This window comes from Pectinophora gossypiella, chromosome 7, assembly GCF_024362695.1.
Source record: "Pectinophora gossypiella chromosome 7, ilPecGoss1.1, whole genome shotgun sequence".
NCBI lineage: Eukaryota > Metazoa > Arthropoda > Insecta > Lepidoptera > Gelechiidae > Pectinophora > Pectinophora gossypiella.
In genome coordinates this window covers 12,359,826-12,382,819 of record NC_065410.1, presented here as the reverse complement: position 1 = coordinate 12,382,819, position 22,994 = coordinate 12,359,826, and the positions used below count along the sequence as shown (strand labels likewise).

The 22,994-nt window shown below is 36.8% G+C and overlaps 1 protein-coding gene and 1 long non-coding RNA gene across 2 annotated transcripts in view; one reads left to right on the top strand and one right to left on the bottom strand.

Annotated features, from left to right (window-relative positions):
* Nucleotides 1-748: 748 nt before the first annotated feature.
* Nucleotides 749-22,994, bottom strand: part of LOC126368521 (uncharacterized) — a 39,641-nt gene continuing 17,395 nt past the window's right edge. The window contains exons 2-3 of the long non-coding RNA XR_007566586.1: nt 5,223-5,652; nt 749-5,037 (exon numbers count right to left, since the gene is read on the bottom strand). This is a non-coding gene — a long non-coding RNA (uncharacterized LOC126368521). The remainder of the gene's footprint in view (nt 5,038-5,222; nt 5,653-22,994) is intronic.
* Nucleotides 20,353-22,994, top strand: part of LOC126368360 (cadherin-86C) — a 245,490-nt gene continuing 242,848 nt past the window's right edge. Inside the window, exon 1 of the mRNA XM_050012281.1 lies at nt 20,353-20,555. The gene's annotated coding sequence lies outside the window, so the exon portion shown is untranslated. The remainder of the gene's footprint in view (nt 20,556-22,994) is intronic.

Sequence of the window (22,994 nt, the reverse complement as noted above, 5' to 3'; positions counted from 1 at the left end):
TTTTAGGCATAAATCTATAAAAACCTTCCCAAAATTGCATATAGGCTAATTAAGTTGACAGCACACGTGAAACGGGTTTCATTTATGCGCCCCTGGTATTCATTCATTTCAAAATTAAATTATTAATCATTCATTTTAAAATTATAGGTCTGTAGGAAATGGGCCAATGACAACCGATAGTTAACTTTCCGCCTTCCGTTTATTCCGATATTTCACGGGGTCCGTTTTGTTAACCCTATGTTTATAGGTAGACATAACTTGGTAAATACAAAACGGAAACAATTGGACTTTAGGACCTAACCCACATGGTTAGGTCCCCAAAAAGCTTTCTTAACAGTTCAGTGCAGATGTGCATCTAAAAATGATTTATGTTCTCAAAGCTGGTGATATTTTATCGAACATCGTAAATTAGAACTGGTTGGAGCTATAATTTTACTGGTGATGGCAGAATTTTATGCAGACCCGTATTCTTATATTGTAAGTACCTAAGTTCTTTTCAATTTTGGTGGTATAAATAAAGCAGTAAATTATTTAAAATTCTACAATGCTGTAATTTGAAACTGCCAACTAAAATAAAAAATAAAAATTGTTGAGTGAAAAGGTATGGTTTTCGCGTGTGCCTTTATTTTTTTTTATCGTTTTTTATTCACTTATTTGCCGGTAGTAATCCACTTGACTATGACCGACCAATTTATGAATATTATGGCTGACGGTTCGTTTTGAAAGGGTTTAAAATAAAACTACAAAGTGATATGACGACAATGCGTTAGTGCATTTTATTAATTATAATCGTTATATTGTTCGCGCTTTTAGTGACACCTCGTATAACAATAATTTCAAAACAATGTATTTCAATTATCTATATCTACGCTTTAAAAATTGTGTATATATATCACAAGTGTATTTTTATCTTGATATTAAATTAACATTTTTAACTGTGTCGTTTTTAAAATTTTCTTTTAACTTGATATTTTCTATCCAAATTATTCGCTACATGATATCAATATTAAGTTGATACACTGATGACCAAGGACTTATTGCAACATACTAAAATACAATAGACTACAAAAATATATATTATTAAGCAGCCAACATAAACATATACATGCTTAATTGAGAACGTGTTAACTGTACCTCTATTGAAAGGGACTTCGTAATTATAGTCTAATTTAGGGAATTATACACTTGCGCCTGTCTCTTGTCAGTTTAATTTCAGCCTTTTAAATAAAATAGTAGATAATTGTGAAACGTATGTTAATTATCTAAAAGTTTCGGGCTAAAGGCAACTTAAAATAGTTATATTTTAGGTAGCTAATTTATTTCAATTTGATGCTATATATTTTTTCGTAGTCTATTCAGTATTTTAAAACACAATGTTGTAGAAGCCTGAACATTATTACCACATCTCAGAACTATAATTATTTATCCATGTTGTACAGCACTAAACTTCACATTCATTATAATCAGTCACAACAATTATCTCATAGAAACTCGATTGATGCTATGCTATCATTTGTAAGAAACAAGGATCTATTTCTTCTGCTGTTTTACTTTACACAGTGTGAATGAAAGGAGCAATTTATAATATCAACTCTTTTGCACAAGCATAATTGTTAAGTATATGACCGTCAAAAAAATGAAATTTTGGGAGCCTTTTGGTATTTCACAAAAGATTCCATCGTCAGCTAGTAATTTTCATTGATTTGCATAAGTTTACACTTTTATAAAGTTTATCGTCTTTTCTCATATTTGCTTCATTTCATATCACAATGTATAAGGTAATTTACACGATTCTAGAAAAGCGTCAAGATTTGTTGTATTATTTAGTTTATTTTTCCTTGCGACTAATAAGACTCCCTTGCATTAGATTGACCTGGTGTTAATTACTTTAGCTAATGTTGCGCCGTGTTTTATTGTCATTGTTTCTGTTTTATTTGTTTTCTTCTTGTTTTTTCACTACTCAAGCAAGTTCCGCTTTTTTATCTTCTTGTTCTTTGTTAAATTTAAAATTGCATATTTTTATTGAGCTCGTATACTTTAAATTCAATTATGTGATTGAAATTACGTCACTAATTATAACATTGTTATATTTATCTGCGACTGCCAGATTTAAAATACGCAAAAACCGACAGCAATATCTCGTACTTTCATTGACAAAATTCTTCTTTATCCACAAATTTAAACCGCATCTCGGATAACACGTCGCGAGTTGGTTTAAATAGACACTTATTACATTCCTAAAGCTCTAGATTTCCGTTTGCATATCTCTGTCTAACGATTTTGGATGATATTACAGGGAAAAACCCTAAAAGACGCCGACGCGACTGTTTACAAGATATCTAATGAAATTCCCGGCGAACACCACCCAAGTCAGAAACTTGGTCTTTTCGTAGAATCGAGCAGAATTATGATATATCCTTTCGTAATACATGTATTGTCCTTTTATTATATTAGGTCTTAAATCTAGTGTATATAGCCGTAATAGCTGCTTCAGTATAATATGCTTCTCAATATTAGCCTTATTAAGATACAGAAAAAGTGGAATTTAAATTACTTTAACAGGTGATGGTATAATTTATAGCAGCTCCATTGAGGTACTTTTCATACCAATCGACATAGGGCACAGATACATAAAAGTACTATCGATACCGATTAGATGTGATTTCCTTAAAGCAAATTCAGTTATATGCTCGTGGCCCAAGCAATGATGACTATACTCTCCATACAAGGCTCATCGATCTAAGCGTGTAGACCGAATATTTCATCTAAGTCTATTTTGTAATGTTTTTTAATAATCATACAATAGTGGCATAGAGAATTACACACCCGGGGGATCAAAAAGGCCACATTGAAACAATTCACTAGAAAAAGCAATATTGCTATTTAATAGTTCATGTCAAATGTCAATGCAAATTGCAAGATTGCTTTTATACAAATTGGTTCAAAGTCGCCTTATCATATCCCCTGCATTCGAGAATGCGCGCAAATTTTCGTTCAGCGTTTGTTGAATTTGTGACAATACTACGGCTCTCAGGTGGGGAGGTGCTCGTCGTAATCAAAAAATTCAGCAATTCTCTTGAATAATGTTATATTTTCATAAACAATGTTAACTCTCCAACTCTTCATAACAGATTACCGCAACCGAACAAAATTCCACGTCACCGCCTTTTAAAAAGGCGGGAAAACGTTCCCGTTCGAAAAAGAAGAAATCAAAATAAAAACAAATGAAATAATATGCCAGTTCCAAATTAAAAATGATAAAGTCGTGACACAGATTCACGACTTTATTCCGTCTGTTATTAAGTTATATAATCTAATAATAATTAAATAATAAAATAAACATTACGAACTCTAACAAATTAGATATCTAATTCTACGTTATAAATAGCCAAGTCTCGGCATCTGTGCTCAAAGCCGATTAGTATGAATAATCACCGATATTGGTCTCTATAGAGGTAAGCTTGCAGGTTGCAAAATATTACGTACTTACAGCGTTCATAGAACTATGATAGAGTATGTAACTGTCGAAAACATGCGTATGACGATGAGAGAAAAAGTAATATTTAATTATTTAAATCAGCATAAAGTGAATGTTGGTCGATGGATATATTATTTGAATATTATCAAAGCTTAATGTTTGTATGGAAAAGGGGACAATAGAACGTCAGAATTAAAATACATCAGATAGAAAAAAAAATGTGTCCTCAGAGCCTTTACAGTCATTTGTTTATATTTTGCGATCACTGAGCGAAGAACTGTTCATATCTGAACTGTCATTTTATTATACGTTCAGTCATGAGCATTAATATTAATGTATACACTTTAGCACCTACTTCGTCACATTAACCTTTTTGATAAATTGATCTAAGTCTCACTAAATGTAAATATAAGCGATAGAGTTCTAAAGTGAATACATGATTTTGCTCATGACTGTACTATTCTTCATCCCATACATTCTATATATTAATGGATTAGTGTTTCAATAGTGATGTTTTAGCGATAACTTAATAAATATAACAAGGTATGTGTTCTTGACATGTGCAATAGCCATAAGGAGATGTGCTTTACGATTTAATTTTGATTTATAATGTAAAAGAATACAGTTTTGTGGTATATTTTGTGTTACTACGTGGAGTTGGCCTCACTACATGAAAATTTGTATTTTGTGTCTTTTAATTATTATGCTAACGTCTAACAACCGATCGTGATAATTATATTTTAGGTAAATTCGGGAATATGAGTGTCAATGTCACTAAAGTTACTTAAATCATAAATGAAAATAATAGTTTTGAAAACTTACAAAAAAAAACTTAACCTAAACTTATATTTTAAAAATGTTTTATACTTTTTGAAAATCAAATATCACAAAAGAACAAAACCAACTGTATTACTATAATATCGTAACTTCTATAATATTAAACTATTTTAACTATTATTCAGTCACATTCATCTTAAACAAGCACTTGCAAATATCTGTAGCGTTTGAACACTTTACTTAAATTCAAATAACGGTAAGTACCTTAGAGATACGGGGCTTAAAACACTAACAAATCAAGAACCTTTTAATAACAATGTAAATGTCGAAATAAAGCTATGTAACTATTGAGACTAGAAAGAAATTGTAATTAATTAAATGTAAACAGATAAATAAATATAAACAATCTAACCATAAGACGTTTGATAGCAGTGACTCAACAAATGATCCTAACTACTATTCAATCAATTTGCTTAGCCTAATGTGTATCTACTTAAGTCTATAGTAACAAATCAATATCGCAATTTCCATTAGCGTTTGTCGATAAATTGCAAACCTGCAAAAAGAGATTTACTTCTGTTGATAACATCGATAACATCCCGATAAAAATAGCCAAGATCTTCATAATACATACCTTCACTTGAGTCCCGAATTTCCACCATTTTAGTCTTTACGTAACAAGAAATATTAAAACTCGACTAATTGGTAAAAAAAATCTACATTTTAATTTATCGACACCTACAATCTCATAAGGCTTCTTCGTAATAAACTGCTACGTTGATCTGAAACAAACGAAAAACAAACATAAAGTTTACTGAAGCATTAAAAAATCATTAGGAATTTCATTGTGAGCAGTTTCGTTCAATGAATTGAAAGCGTTATGGGGTTTTACATAAAATAATCATTAATAAGTAAGTTTTGGTAAATAAGATTTTGGGAATTTTCTTTTGCAATATGCAATACTTACTATATCAATACTTATACTAGACGACGTGGATGGGACAGCCGTCTTTAGCTCTGACGCTGTCTAGCGGCGGTGGTATGACCACGTATGTGTCTCGGCTGGTCGAAGGGAGGTCATTGTCATCTCCGGCGAAGAGGGGAGGGGGTGGGATGACGTCATCGTCTACTTCATCCTCGATGACGTCTTGCTTCTTACTTTTCCCTGGCATGTAGTTCATGACACACGTCACTGCTATCAGGAACAAAAAGAATACGAACACCACGTCGAACATGATTAGGAAGTTTAGCATTACTAGTTGCATCACGTCACTCTGATCTCTGGTCACATTCTGTGCCTCTCACTGTGTAGCACTCTAGCGCAGATACATTGTCTCTTAGCATTTTACAACATATCCAAACACTGACGTCGTCGGGATTGCTGATAGTCACAGTATCTGGAACAATATTATAAATATTATATGTTGTCGCTCGTTGTCATTATAGGTAATATCGAATGGAACCTATCACATGAGAGGTTCAATGTCAAATCCAATCACGTGATTGGATGATATTATATATCCTATGTCATTATTTCCCTCGTATCGTGTCAGGCAAAATACCAAGGGGAAGTTATTTATCCAAAAGTTGAAAGTAATGCCATGAATATTGAATAAGTAGCTATTACTTAACGTTTACATCGGCAAGAAAATGAGAAACAAATATTTTTTTCCTATCAAGAGACAAAATCAACTATGAGGAAGGAACTCACGTTTGTGAACTAATTCTGAGAGTTATGTTTCTTTATGAGTTGTTTCAAAGAACTATTTGGATGTTATATTAGAATTTAACAATATAAACGCTTGTAGGGCTTGGTTATTGCCTCATTTAATAACTTGGTTGGTTTAAGAGGCGATGGAATTTCCCCAATTAGCATTCTATATGTCTGTGCATATTTTACGTAGGTAGTTTAACTCAATACAACTTATATATCTTTGGCTGAACTTCTGTTTCTCAAACATCCTCTAACTTTTCCAACCCAAAATTTGAGTCAAAGAACATTTTAAACTAGAAAGGCGTTGAGTCTCTTTGCCCATTTGGAAAATAATGAACGAAGAATAAATATCCGTTGATGTACTTTGTTCAAAACTTCTAATTGTAGACATGACGAGAGTTATACAGAAGTTTGACCGTAATTATATAGGTAATACGCGCCCGCCACTGATTTCATGATTCATTTATAATGTTCTCCTTAAATGAAATTTTGAATTTTCGAAGTTGAAACTTTGCACGAAGTTTTTGTATGGCTGAATTATATTATATAATATTACACGTATACGAATATTTCAGACACTTAAGTTTTCGTTTAATATGCCAATCATTTCCTACGCCTGCCAGTTCAAGCATCGTATATTGAATTGTGCTCCATTTCCTGATTACATGTGCGTGAATCGAATGTCCTATTATCAATTAATACGGCTTTAAGAATAATGTTGTTGGTCAATAAGAATAAATTTATATGTGGCTAAGAAATAAGAATATACCAATTCTAATTTGGAAAGCAAAGTTAGCAGTACCCACTGGATGTGTTGAATAATAATTGACACAAAATGTACTTTTTGTTTGAATCATTTCGGCCGAACATTAAAGAGTTTCACAAAATGAACTCGACAGTGTCCCCACCGAGAATCAAACCCGGAACTCCAGATCATGAGCCCAACTCTCTAACCACTAGGCCGTAGCTCAATATTAATTCAGCAGCAGCTCTATCCTGAATGACGATGAAATGTCTTCAAACAAAGTTATAAAATCCTTAACGCGTTTAACGACAATAAAACAAAAAGAGGAATGCTGAAGTTTCGTACCTCGTTAGGTGAAAGAGCCATCACGGGATTTCTCATCAGGAATAATTCGGCCGTTTTGACGAGTTGGCTAATATCCGCAGACTTTCATTTGGCTCAAAACAATGGCTCTAAAGTTTCAGCCGTCTTTTGCTCCTACGTCAGTATTCTTCTTCATGCAAATGAACACCAATATCGTAAGATAAAAAAATCACAGATGAAAGAAATACTTTTAGGTGCGTTTAAGCCAAATTAATCTTTATATCAAATTGTGTCTATTAAAATTTTTATTTCGTAAAATTATAAATCCAATATTTATATGTCGGTAATTTCCGACTTATGAAAATTTAGCTCAAGGTCAAATGACAAAATTTTGGAATAATCTTAGCAATGTCTATGTTATTCTTACTGTTTGGCATGCTTCTAAGTTAGCATGCTTTGATGTATTTTCCTGTTGCATAATTAAGGAATCTTTATCATGAAATTTAATTTTCTATTACATTTCACACTACTTGAGTCCTACTGGTATCACTTCGTATCCGGTAAGTATACTTACCGGTTTTTAAATGTTATTGGCCCCGATTCCTGGAGACACCGCCTAATTTTATTTTAAGTTATATCCGTCATTTTCATATCCGTCGAAAAGGAAAGGGACGGATGATTCACAGCTCTTAATTTTAGGAAGAATTAGTAAATTAATGTGTCGGGTTATTGACTGACGTAAAATTTTTAGACGGTTGGTTTAGATTTGTGCTTAAAATTGACGTGTGTTCCATAAATTTTATGCTTGTCGATTACCCGTCCCTTTCCTTTTCGGCGGATAAGAAAATGACAGATATAACTTAAAATAAAATTAGATGGTATTTACAGGAATTAGCACCATTATATCCCTTATTCTTTGACATATCCCCTTGCTATTAGGAGTCAAAATTGTGCGGAACTCGACTTTAATCATACCCGGTGATATGAGCATATAATATTTTTTTCCTCTTTGTGTAAGACGCACCGCTGTAATTGTACTTCCTCTTGTATTTATTGAATTACTTAAAGAATGAAGACGACGAGAACTTCTAAATATGTAAAGAAAGGTAATAAGTTACCAAGAAGAATAGATTAGACGACTAACAAAACAATTCATATTATGCATATGAATGAAAAATCTCCTGCAACGTTCCAGATCCTGATGAAAGAATTGAGCAACAATAACGTTGGCAATTTTAATTTCCTTTGAAAACCCTGCGTCCGCGTGTCGGGTAATCTTGACAGCAGTGTATGCTCGAGTGCGAGAAATGCCAAGTCGCTTATTCGGTTCTCATCTGACTCGACTTATACGCGTAACATTTTATATGTTTTTGTTAGCTATCTCGTTGTTGTCTGAATGTGAACTTGACGAACGCCTACGCGGCTTGAATTTAAAACCGCTGGCTTTGTAAATTTGTGCGACAACAAAACAATTCTCACCGTGTCTGGTTCTTCTCATTTTTGCTTGTACCTTACTTGCAAATGCAAACAGTTTGTTTATTTAATGTTGGCTGCAATATTCATGCTGTCTGCGGTTACTTTTAGCCAGAAAATTTTCCGAGCCGACAATTAATTGTACGCTGTACAGTTTCATAAACCCTTTAAGATAGCTTTCTTACGATATTCAAATTATATCTTTTGTAAGACTATGAATATTGCTTTTGTTAGCCTGCGTTACAAAACATATTGCTTAAAATATATTATTGATTACCTATTGTAGATACTTTTCCTGGTAAGTAATTTGTAATGATGTTACGTTGTATAGGCATTATTTCACCGATTTCACAGAATTACTAAATATAGCTAATGTAAAAGGAACCGAACCTCCAGTATAGGTAAGTAACCTCGAAAGCATTTTAGGTTAAGGCGTAAACGGAAAGCTGTTTACTCTATAAATATGATAGAGTATTTTTGTCCAGGTCTGATATTGGTAGCAGTTTCGCCAGTCACTGAACCAGGTCAGAACTCTTTACACACAGACACACAGAATTACAGACAAACTTCCGTGAACTGATCTGAATTAGTTGGTATCGGTTGGAAAACTACGACCTCGGTTCGCCGCTTAAATAGTCGAACGGTAGATTTTCAGATTTGACTTTTATCTGGAGTTCGCGCTTCAGTAGGGACGACAAAGTTCAACCATCGACTTTTTAAAGTAGGAAAGATTTCTCCTTGAAAACCTGCATAACCGAATTTACTTCTTACTTCCAGATCTTGAATTTTGTATTAGGATACATTCGGATTTTCTGTCTTTTTGTGGATTTTAGTCAGTCGTAATTTAGATTGACTGAATATGTAAAAATATTCCGGTACTCTGAACTTGTGTATCAAATTAGGGAAGTTTGACTTTGTAATAAAGTAACTTAACCTTGGTTTTGAACAAATGCTGAAAGCAAATACAGAGTCTTCAGAATCGTACGTGCTGTCAGCGTTTATAAGTTTTGTACCTGACGATTTTATCACTACCTCGAATTGTTCGTTATTCTTAGTTGACCACTTCATCGGCAAACAATTTTCTAGTTTTCATACCCGCTTCTTCTATATCTCCATCGGAATCGGTGTTAGGAATCAAATACCATGTTACTAGCTCAGTTTTGGGAATCAATTAAAAGTTATTTCAATTAACGGCACCTACGCAAATCCTCCATATTCCATGTTTAAATACCCTACCTAAATTAGTTTACGCACTCAACTTACGGGTTGTGTGTACAGGAATATTGTGATTAATTGCCCGTCAGTAACTGTCCGATAGGCGTAGTCATTAACTGGAATTTGTATAAAGTTGCCCATCTATCCTAGACATGGGTGCCGCCCAAACGTGGGCAAAACAGGCCCTTCAACTTTGCGTGGCCAAAGTTGACCGACACTCTATACAACTTTTGGGCAAGGTGTTAACTGGGTTCAACCCAATCCCGGCCTAAGAATAGTTTGTTTAAGTTTCATTACTGTTTCATATTAATTTAAACTTATACACAAGTTGATACTGTATCATCTACAAGCTCCAAAGGTATCATAATTGTCTACCTGAGTAGTAGAATATTATGTAGGTATTTTTATTTAGGAACTTATAAGATGATAGGTATGTAGAATACGACTCGTGTAGGAATGTCGCGTTTCAAAGTTTTAAACTTCCTTAAGACTTTAATGCCATGTGGAAATTCGAGACATAGTCTAAAATGATCATAATATAATCTGTTAGCTCGTAACCTGTCACTAGTAGTTCTTCCTTGGAATGTGAGGTGGAACTTCATCAATCCTGGTGTCAGGGTTATTATCGAGCCGCCAAAGGCCCCTGTTACGACTCATGTAACGACTACATCAGTAAGTATCAGTAAGTAGTAACCGGGACCAACGGCTTGCCTTTCGAAGCACGGATAATGTTAATTTCGGACAATCTGATGAGCCTGTAATGTTCTAACCAAACTAGGGATCACAAAGTGGTTTTTTCTGATATGTCCCTACTGGGATTCGAACCCGGGCCCTCCGGGCCGTGAGCCCAACGCTCAACCACTGGACCACAGAGGCCGTTGTAATATACCTAAAATGTCTATAATGGTACTGTTTAATATTCAGTTGACATAACTACGTATGTAAATTTACAAAGTACGCTTTTAGCCCTATATAATTATTATTATATTATACTATATATAGCTACAAACCCATGTACTGACTGACTGACTGACTGACTCACTGACAGGGTTGTTCTCCCAGAAGGAGTGTCGGGGGGTAAAAATGATGTATGGGAGATGTGATCAAGATTTTCCGGTGAGTATGGGAAAACTTCCAGATCTTGGAAAACTGCTCCGCATCAGGGAGACACCCTACAGTCTGGCGCAACTATTATACCTGGATCGATTCTTTTTTCGCAAAACCTATTTAAATCTTGGTCAAATTCTATTGTCGGTGAAAAAAAATCAAAATGGCGGAAAAACAAGATGGCCGCCATACAAATTTTTGTTTTTCCAAAAAATGTCTCAGAGGTAAAAACAATGTATTGGGGTGTAATCGGAACGTCTTGTTGAGTATGGAAATACTTCTCGATCTTGAATACCTGCTCCGCATCAGGGAGACACCCTACGGCCTGGCAAAACTATCACATCTGGATCAATTTTTTTTTCGCACAATGTATTTAAATCTTGGTCAAATTTTATCGCCGTTGAAAAAAAATCAAAATGGCGAAAAAACAAGATGGCCGCCATACAAATTTTTCGTTTTTCCTGAAAATGCCTCGGGGATAAAAATGATGTATAGGAATGTGATCAGAACGTCATGTCGAGCATGAAAATACGTCTGGGTTTCCGATAGCTGCTCCGCATCAGGGAGACACCCTACGGCCTGGCGAAACTATCGCATCCTGACCTATTTTGTTTTCACGAAACCTATTTAATTCTTGGTCAAATTCAATCACCGGTGAAAAAAAATCAAAATGGCGGAAAAACAAGATGGCCGCCATACAAAATTTTCGTTTTTCTCGAAAATGCCTCGGGGTGAATATGATGTAAGAGGGATGAGATCAAAATGTCATATTGAGTATGGAAATACTTCCCGACCTTCAAAAACTGCTCCGCATCAGGGCGGCACCCTACGGCTTGGGAAAACTATCGCTCCTGGAACGATTCTTTTTTCACCAAACCTAATAAAATCTTGGTCAAATTTTATCGCCGGTGAAAAAAAAAACAAAATGGCCGAAAAACAAGATGGCCGCCATACAAATTTTTGTTTGTCCAGAAAATGTCTCGGGTGTAAAAACGATGTATAGGGGTGTTATCGGAACGTCATCTTGGAAAACTGCTCCGCATCAGGGAGACACCCTACGGCCTGGCAAAACTATAGCACCTAGAACTTTTTTGATTTCACGAGACCTATTCAAGTCTTGGTCAAATTCTATCGCGGTAAAAAAATGGCGGGAAAACAAGACACGCGAGCAGCTTGCTGCGAGCGAATCACGCGACATCTAGTTATATTATATATAGCTACAAACCCATGTACCTATTGACTGACTGACATAGTTGTTCTCCCAGAAGGAGTGTCGGGGGGTGAAAATGATGTATGGGAAGTGTGATCGGGACCTCCCGGTGAGTATGGGAAAACTTCCAGATCTTGGAAAACTGCTCCGCATCAAGGAGACACCCTACGGCCTGGCAAAACTATCGCACCTGGAACGATTCTTTTTTCACGAAACCTATTTAAATCTTGGTCAAATTCTATTGTCTGTGAAAAAAAATCAAAATGGCGGAAAAACAAGATGGCCGCCATACAAAATTTAATTTTTCCAGAAAATGACTCATGGGTAAAAACTGTTTATGGGAGTGTAATCGGAACGTCTTGTTGACTATGGAAATACTTCTCGGTCTTGAAAAACTGCTCCGCATCAGGGAGACACCCTACGGCCTGGCAAAACTATAAAACCTGGAGCAATTTTTCTTTCGCGAAACATATTTAAATCTTGGTCAAATCCAATCCCTGCTGAAAAAAAACCAAAATGGCGGAAAAACAAGATGGCCGCCATACAAAATTTTCGTTTTTCCCGAAAATGCCTCGGGGGTAAAAATGATGTATGAGGAATGTGATCGAAACATCATGATGAGTATGGAAATACTTTTCGATCTTCGAAAGCTGCTCCGCATCAGGGAGACACCCTACAGCCTGGCGAAACTATCGCACATGGAACTTTTTTGTTTTCACGAAGCCTATTAACGTCTTGGTCAAATTTTATCGCCAGTGAAAAAAAAACAAAATGGCCGAAAAACAAGATGGCCGCCATACAAATTTTTGTTTTTCCAGAAAATGTCTCAGAGGTAAAAATTATGTATTGGGGTGTGATCGGGACCTCCCGGTGAGTATGGGAAAAATCCCAAATCTTGGAAAACTGCTCCGCATCAGGGAGACACCCTACGGCCTGGCCAAACTATCGCACCTGGAACGATTCTTTTTTCACAAAACCTATTTAAATCTTGGTCAATTTCTATTGTGGGTGAAAAAAAATCAAAATGGCGGAAAAACAAGATGGCCGCCATAGAAAATTTTATTTTTCCAGAAAATGTCTCGTGGGTAAAAACTGTGTATAGGGTTGTAATCGAAACGACTTGTAGAGTATGAAGATGTTTCTCGATCTTTGAAAACTGCTCCGCATCAGGGCGGCACCCTACGGCCTGGCAAAAGTATCGCACCTAGAACATTATTTTTTCCACCTGGCCTATTATAATCTTGGTCAAATTTAATCGCCGGTGAAAAAAAATCAAAATGGCGGAAAATCAAGATGGCCGCCATACAAATTTTTCGTTTTTCCTGAAAATGCCTCGGGGGTAAAAATGATGTGTGAAGAATTTGATTGTATCGTCATATAGGGCGTGGAAAAGCTTCTCGATCTTTGAAATCTGCTCCGCATCAGGGAGACACCCTTCGGCTTAGCGAAACTATAGCACCTCGATTTTTTTTGTTTTCACGAAACCTATTTAAATCTTGGTCAAATTTTATCGCCGGTGAAAAAAAACAAAATGGCCGAAAAACAAGATGGCCGCCATACAAAATTTTGTTTTTCCAGAAAATGTCTCAGAGGTAAAAAGTATGCATAGGGGTGTGATCGGAACGTCATCTTGGAAAACTGCTCCGCATCAGGGAGACACCCTACGGCCTGGCAAAACTATAGCACCTAGAGCTTTTTTGATTTAACGAGACCTATTCAAGTCTTGGTCAAATACTATCGCGGTATAAAAATGGCGGGAAAACAAAACACGCGAGCAGCTTGCTGCGAGCGAACCACGCGACATCTAGTTATATTATATATAGCTGCAAACCCACTGACTGACTGACTGACTCACTGACTCACTGACAGGGTTGTTCTCCCAGAAGGAGTGTCGGGGGGTGAAAATGATGTATGGGGGGTGTGATCGGGACCTTCCGGTGAGTATGGGAAAACTTCCAGATCCTGGAAAACTGCTCCGCATCAGGGAGACACCCTACGGCCTGGCAAAACTATCTTACCTGGAACGATTATTTTTTTACAGAACCTATTTAAATCTTGGTCAAATTCTATCGTGAGTGAAAAAAAATCAAAATGGCGGAAAAGCAAGATGGCCGCCATACAAAATTTTGTTTTTCCGGAAAATGTCTCAGGGGTAAAAATTGTGTATGGGAGTGTAATCGGAGTGTCTTGTTGAGTATGGAGACACTTCTCTATCTTCAAATCTGCTCCGCATCAGGGAGACACCCTACGGCCTGGCCAAACTATCGCACCTAGAACATCATTTTTTCCACCAAGCCTTTTAAAATCTTGGTCAAATTTAATTGCCGTTGAAAAAAAATCAAAATGGCGGAAATTCAAGATGGCCGCCATACAAAAAAATATTTTTCCAGAAAATGTCTCGGTGGTAAAAACTGTTTATGGGGTTATAATCAGAAGATAATGTTGAGTATGGAAATACATATCGATCTTTGAAAACTGCTCCGCATCAGGGCAGCACCCTACGGCCTGGGAAAACTATAAAACCTGGAGCAGTTCTTTTTTCGCACAACATATTTAAATCTTGGTCAAATTCTATTGTGGGTGAAAAAAAATCAACATACATACATACATACATAAACTCACGCCCGTAATCCCTAATTGGGTGGGCAGAGCCACAAGTAATCAAAGACAACTTGCAGCCACTGTTGATACGAAGTCCAAAGATGGATATGATGAACCTTATGGTGATAAGGGATCAGCCTATCGCCCATAACATTAGTCCATCATGTTAGAGGACACAATCCCTGTGTCGGTTTTTACGACATGCCCGGGAACAGAAGCAGCTGAACGTGTTCTATGTTTTTTATATGCTCCCAGAACAGCATAGAAGCAAAAAAAAATCAAAATGGCGGAAAAACAAGATGGCCGCCATACAAATTTTTCGTTTTTCCTGAAAATGCCTCGGGGGTAAAAATGATGTAAAGGGGTGTGATCGGAACGTCGTGTCAAGTATGAAAATACTGCTCGATCTTTGAAAACTGCTCCGCATCAGGGAGACACCCTGCGGCCTGGCGAAACTATCGCACCTGGAACTTTTTGGTTTTCACGAAATCTATTTAAATCTTAGTCAAATTTTATCGCCGGTGAAAAAAAAAAACAAAATGGCCGAAAAACAAGATGGCCGCCATATACATTTTAATTTTTCCAGAAAATGTCTCGGGGTGTAAAAATGATGTATTGGGGTGTGATCGGAACGTCATCTCGGAAAACTGCTCCGAATCAGGGAGACACCCTACGACCTGGCAAAACTATAGCACCTAGAACTTTTTTGATTTCACGAGACCTATTTAAGTCTTGGTCAAATTCTATCGCGGTAAAAAAAATGGCGTAAAAACAAGATGGCCGCCATACATAGCTTCGAACTAATACAGGACACGCGAGCAGCTTGCTGCGAGCGAACCACGCGAAATCTAGTTATATTATATAAAGCTACAAACCCATGTACTGACTGACTGACTGACTGACTGACTGACTGACTCACTGACAGGGTTGTTCTCCCAGAAGGAGCGCCGGGGGGTAAATATGATGTATAGGAGATGTGATCAAGATGTTCCGATGAGTATGGGAAAACTTCCAGATCTTGGAAAACTGCTCCGCATCAGGGAGACACCCTACAGTCTGGCAAAACTATCGCACCTGGAACGATTCTTTTTTCACAAAACCTATTTAAATCTTGGTCAAATTCTATAGTGGGTGAAAAAAAATCAAAATGGCGGAAAAACAAGATGGCCGCCATACAAAAAAATGTTTTTCCAGAAAATGTCTCGGAGGTCAAAATTATGTATGGGAGTGTAATCGGAGCGTCTTGTAGAGTACGGAAAATGATCTCAATCTTCGAAACCTGCTCCGCATCAGGGAGACAACCTACGGCCTGGCAAAACTATAGCACCTAGAACTTTTTGGTTTTCACGAGACATATTTAAACCTTGATCAAATTCAATTGGCAGTGAAAAAAAATCAAAATGGCGGAAAAACAAGATGGCCGCCATACAAAATTTTCGTTTTTCTCGAAAATGCCTCGGGGTGAATGTGATGAAAGAGGGATGAGATCAAAATGTCATATTGAGTATGGAAATACTTCCCGACCTTCAAAAACTGCTCCGCATCAGGGCGGCACCCTACGGCCTGGGAAAACTATCGCACCTGGAACGATTCTTTTTTCACCAAACCTAATAAAATCTTGGTCAAATTTTATCGCCGGTAAAAAAAAATCAAAATGGCCGAAAAACAAGATGGCCGCCATACAAATTTTTGTTTTTCCAGAAAATGTCTCGGGTGTAAAAACGATGTATAGGGGTGTTATCGGAACGTCATCTTGGAAAACTGCTCCGCATCAGGGAGACATCCTACGGCCTGGCAAAACTATAGCACCTAGAACTTTTTTGATTTCACGAGACCTATTCAAGCCTTGGTCAAATTCTATCGCGGTAAAAAAATGGCGGGAAAACAAGACACGCGAGCAGCTTGCTGCGAGCGAACCACGCGACATCTAGTTATACTATATATAGCTACAAACCCACTGACTCACTGACTGACTGACTGACTCACTGACAGGGTTGTTCTCCCAGAAGGAGTATCGGGGGGTCAAAATGATGTATGGGGGGTGTGATCGGGACCTCCCGGTGAGTATGGGAAAACTTCCAGATCTTGGAAAACTGCTCCGCATCAGGGAGACGCCCTACAGTCTGGCGCAACTATCGCACCTGGAACGATTCTTTTTTCACGAAACCTATTTAAATCTTGGTCAAATTCAATTGTCGGTGGAAAAAAATCAAAATGGCGGAAAAACAAGATGGCCGCCATACAAAGTTTTGTTTTTCCAGAAAATGTCTCGCGGGTAAAAACTGTGTATGGGATTGTAATCGAAACGTCTTGTTGAGTATAAAAGTACTTCTCAATCTTGAAAAACTGCTCCGCATCAGGGAGACACCCTACGGCCTGGCTAACCTATCGCACCTGGAACAATGATTTTTTCGCACAACGTATTTAAATCTTGGTCAAATCCAATCGCCGGTGAAAAAAAACCAAAATGGCGGAAAAACAAGATGGCCGCCATACAAAATTTTGTTTTTTCAGAAAAATGTCTTAGAGGTAAAAACAATGTATGGGGGTGTAATCGGAATGTCATGTTGAGTATGGAAATACTTTTCGATCTTCATAAGCTGCTCCGCATCAGGGAGACACCCTACAGCCTGGCGGAACTATCGCACCTGGATTTTTTTTGTTTTCACGAAGCCTATTAAAGTCTAGGTCAAATTTTATCGCCAGTGAAAAAAAAACAAAATGGCCGAAAAACAAGATGGCCGCCATACAAATTTTTGTTTTTCCAGAAAATGTCTCACGAGGTAAAAATGATGTATTGGGGTGTGATCGGAACGTCATCTTGGAAAACTGCTCCGCATCAGGGAGATACCCTACGGCCTGGCAAAACTATAGCACCTAGAACTTTTTTGATTTCACTAAAACAAGATGGCCGCCATACAAAGCTTCGAACTAATACAGGACACGCGAGCAGCTTGCTGCGAGCGAACCACGCGAAATCTAGTTATATTATATAAAGCTACAAACCCATGTACTGACTGACTGACTCACTGACTGACTCACTGACAGGGTTGTTCTCCCAGAAGGAGCGTCGGGGGGTAAAAATGATGTATGGGGGGTATGATCCAAATCTTCCGGTGAGTATGGGAAAACTTCCAGATCTTGGAAAACTGCTCCGCATCAGGGAGAGACTCTACGGCCTGGCGCAACTATTACACCTGAATCAATTTTTTTTTCGCAAAACCTATTTAAATCTTGGTCAAATTCTATTGTCGGTGAAAAAAAAACAAAATGGCGGAAAAACAAGATGGCCGCCATACAAAAATTTGTTTTCCCAGAAAATGTCTCGGAGGTAAAAATGATGTATGTGAGATGTGATCGAAACGTCAAGCTGAGTATGGAAATACTGCTTGATCTTGAAAAACTGCTCCGCATCAGGGAGACACCCTATGGCCTGGCTAAATTATCAAACATAGAACATTTTTTTTTCCACTAAACCTACTTAATTCCTGGTCAAATTCAATCACTGGTGATAAAAAATCAAAATGGCGGAAAAACAAGATGGCCGCCATACAAATTTTTCAATTTTCCTGAAAATGCCTCGGGGGTAAAAATGATGTGTAGGGATGTGATCGGATAGTCATATTGAGTATTTCAATACTGCTCGATCTTGAAAAACTGCTCCGCATCAGGGAGACACCCTACGGCCCGGCAACCCTATCGCATTTGGAACTTTTTTGTTTTCATGAAACCTATTGAAATCTTGGTCAAATTTTATCGCCGGTGAAAAAAAAACAAAATGGCCGAAAAACAAGACACGCGAGCAGCTTGCTGCGAGCGAACCACGCGACATCTAGTTATTATATTATATATAGCTGCAAACCCACTGACTGACTGACTGACTGACTCACTCACTGACATAATTGTTCTCCCAGAAGGAGCGTCGGGGGGTAAAAATGGTGTATGGGGGGTGTGATCAAGATCTTCCGGTGAGAATGGGAAAACTTCCAGATCTTGGAAAACTGCTCCGCATCAGGGAGAGACTCTACGGCCTGGCGCAACTATCGCACCTGGAATGATTCTTTTTTCACAAAACCTATTTAAATCTTGGTCAAATTTTATCGTGGGTGAAAAAAAATCAAAATGGCGGAAAAACAAGATGGCCGCCATACAAAAATTTATTTTTCCAGAAAATGTCTCGTGGGTAAAAATGATGTATAGGGATGTGATCGGATCTTCATGTTGAGTTTTTCAATACTGCTCGATCTTGAAAATCTGCTCCGCATCAGGGAGACACCCTACGGCCTGGCAAAACTATAAAACCTGGAGCAATATTTTTTTCACGAAACCTATTTAAATCTTGGGCAAATCCAATCACCGGTGAAAAAAAAACAAAATGGCGGAAAAACAAGATGGCCGCCATACAAATTTTTCGTTTTTCCTGAAAATGCCTCGGGGATAAAAATGATGTATAGGAATGTGATCGGAACGTCATGTCGAGCATGAAAATATGTCTGGGTTTCCGATAGCTGCTCCGCATCAGGGAGACACCCTACGGCCTGGCGAAACTATCGCATCCTGACCTATTTTGTTTTCACGAAACCTATTTAATTCTTGGTCAAATTCAATCACCGGTGAAAAAAAATCAAAATGGCGGAAAAACAAGATGGCCGCCATACAAAATTTTCGTTTTTCTCGAAAATGCCTCGGGGTGAATATGATGTAAGAGGGATGAGATCAAAATGTCATATTGAGTATGGAAATACTTCCCGACCTTCAAAAACTGCTCCGCATCAGGGCGGCACCCTACGGCTTGGGAAAACTATCGCTCCTGGAACGATTCTTTTTTCACCAAACCTAATAAAATCTTGGTCAAATTTTATCGCCGGTGAAAAAAAAAACAAAATGGCCGAAAAACAAGATGGCCGCCATACAAATTTTTGTTTGTCCAGAAAATGTCTCGGGTGTAAAAACGATGTATAGGGGTGTTATCGGAACGTCATCTTGGAAAACTGCTCCGCATCAGGGAGACACCCTACGGCCTGGCAAAACTATAGCACCTAGAACTTTTTTGATTTCACGAGACCTATTCAAGTCTTGGTCAAATTCTATCGCGGTAAAAAAATGGCGGGAAAACAAGACACGCGAGCAGCTTGCTGCGAGCGAACCACGCGACATCTAGTATATATATATATATTCAAAATTACCACAAGCTGTTTATATATATATATAATTGAATATAATTTGATTTAACAAAACGGTGGCCTAGGGACAAATATTGTCCTACATCCTTCCAGAGGGAAACCACAGGACAGAATTGTATTCGAGCAAGTATTTCGCTTTGCTAAATAAATTCTGTAGTTATAAAATTATGGTATGGAATAAAAATTTCTTTTGCGAATAAATTTCGTTCATGTCATTATATTAAACGAATAATCTACTAATATTATTATGAAACTAATTTTGTTACCAACGAAAACCTTATAAAAATTCAAAGAAAATGTCAAAGATAATTCACAGAAATGAAGAGGAGATTAACTTTTGCAGTAGGTATAGGAAGCTTAATTAGTTATTAATTGCTACATACATTTGATAAAAAATAAGAATAGGTAATCTCAAAAAAATACCCCTCGTATAGCCATCGAAAAAACAATTGCAAAAAAAATAACACTTTTTTTCATCCAGTTCGCAACTGTGAGGGTAGATTTAAGTTTGTGGCATGTGAGTCATTATCTCACAAAATTGTATTAGTATCCGCGTCGCCGCTGCTGGTACGGGCATGCGATTGAGTGAATTTAGAGTCAATCGTAATTAATCCACTAATTAAACATTACATTGATGTGGCACGTGTCAATATTGATAATTGTTCTAAGAAGGAGGAAGTTTTTACTGAAACGGTGACAGGAGCTGTGTAAGACGATGTTTGCATTGCTGTACAGAATGGATTAGCAAGGTAAGTGCGTAGCGTATATTTTTGTGACGATAAGAGGGATATTACATCTATCCAACATTCAATCAATCAATCAATAATACTTTATTGCACAACAACATATACAAAGGACATAAACATACGAATAAAACATAAGCACAATAGGCGGCCTTATTGCTAAACAGCAATTTCTGCCAGGCAACCTTAGGGTGAAAGAAGATTATTCATTGGAGCACGGGCTGGTGCAATAAACATATAATGATATATAACAAAAAAAAAATTATGAATAATAAATAATATATACTTATCTGCACTGTGATCAGTTTTTGTAGGGTAGTATGCTGATCACCCGTAGACAAAATTATTGACGACGAAGTTTAGAAAACTCCTTACTAATAACAATCGCAGTGCAGTAATAATAAGGTCTATTTTTCTAAACTTTGTTGCCAATAATTTTGTCTATGGGTGATCTTGGTTTTACCGTGGTAAAACCACGATGAGCACACGACCCTACAAGTAACGATCGCACTGCAGTAATAATAAGGACGATTTTTCTAAATTTCGTGTATTTCCACGGTAAAACCACGATCAGCATACGAGCCTACAAATGACGATCACAGTTCAGTAATAATAAGGTCGACTTTTGTTTGAATAAAAAGTCGCGATCGACGAAAAATTGGTGGATAGATGTAATACCTCTCTAAAAGGTGTGTATAGGTAGTTATAACAACAATAAGTACCTATCTTAAATCAATTTCTCAGAACGTAACGAAACCAACATTCCTATAAAAATCATGAAAAGAGTATATTGATGTTTCCATCATATCTGATATTATTTCTTATTTCAGGTATCATTCTTTGGTCTTTATATTTGGCGGAACAAACTCTGACAGATTGATTGACATAAAAAGTTCCATGTAGGTATCTTCGACGTCGTTGTCAGGAACAAACAAAATACACCCACGTTTGGAGTGACAGGTAAAAAGCAACATCATAAACAGCGTTTTTGGCTTTTCGTATTATAATAATGATTATATTATTATTTTCTTGTAGTAATTTGGGACATTTGGTTAAAATATTGTTTGGTATTAACCAAACAAGGGCGAAAGTAAGTCTTGTTTATAGCTACAATGGTACTAATTCCTGTACACACCATCTAATTTTATTTTAAGTTATATCTGTCATTTTCTTATCCGCTGAAAAAGAAAGGGACGGGTAATCGACAGACATAAAATGTATGGAACACATGTCAATTTTAAGCAGAAATTTAAAACAACCGTCTAAAAATTTTACATCAGTCGATAACACGACGGAATTAAGTTGACAGCCTACGTCAAACGGCTTGCGTACCTGCGAGATACCTATTCTATTCAATCATAACCTCGTTAATTTTAAAACGAATGAGCGTCTTAAAATTAACTGTTTTCAATCATTCGTCTTTTTCCTTTTCGGCGAATAAGAAAATAACGGGTATAACTTAAAATAAAATTATTAATTTTATTAATAATTTATTACTGTCTTATAAGTAATATGTTATCAAAACGATGACGATTATGTCAGGACTTTTCAAATTTGGAAATAGTATTTCTGTGTTACTACCACGTCCATAAAAAAGCATAAGACATAGTTGTCTATACGTGTATAGTAACGTCTAGACCGAAAACAAAATTTTTCTATTCAAATCAAATATTTTCTTCATCAAGCAAAGTATAGGTTTAGGCTATTTCATCGTTTGTATAATTTTCTGCTCCGTAACTGAAAAGAAACTCCTTCATAACATACAGTCTGTAGTTGAAGGCACAATTCTGCTTTGACAGAGCGCTTTCTTAGTAAATGGTACAACACAATCGATTTGATCGATCACGTATGCACTACGTGTTTCCATCTACGTCACGTAAACCAAATTTGGTTGGATACATTTTGTTATTTCGTTTGGATTGATTTCTTTTATCCTTTTCTTGTACTTACAGTTCGCTGAGTTTTTTGAAAGGAAGTTTTTCCCCATATTTATTTTGTGATAAAGGAACTGTCTGCGACTTTTGAAACATTTCTTTGTGCCAATGATTAAGTATATAAATCGAAATATTTTGTAAATACGAAAATTATACTACTTAAAATCAAAATTCTTGCTATATATTCGTAGAAAGCACCCTAATACTCGTCATACAAGTGTACTTTGAGGGTAATCTTTTAGCACTTAACGTACCGCCTGGGCCATTTATACACGTAATACCTATATATAAAACAAATATACTAAAGCAGTTGCTTTGCACAGATCTCACCAAACCACTTCACATACACACACGCCTAAAAATAATAATGTATGCATCCTACGTCCTCGTGCCTATCGTCTTGAAATGTCAACGGATTAATTATTTTTGTCAACCATGCATACAAAATGTTACTCCCGTAATCTCTGTTTGTCAACCAAGTTCTAATTATAGCTCTAGGCATCGTCATATT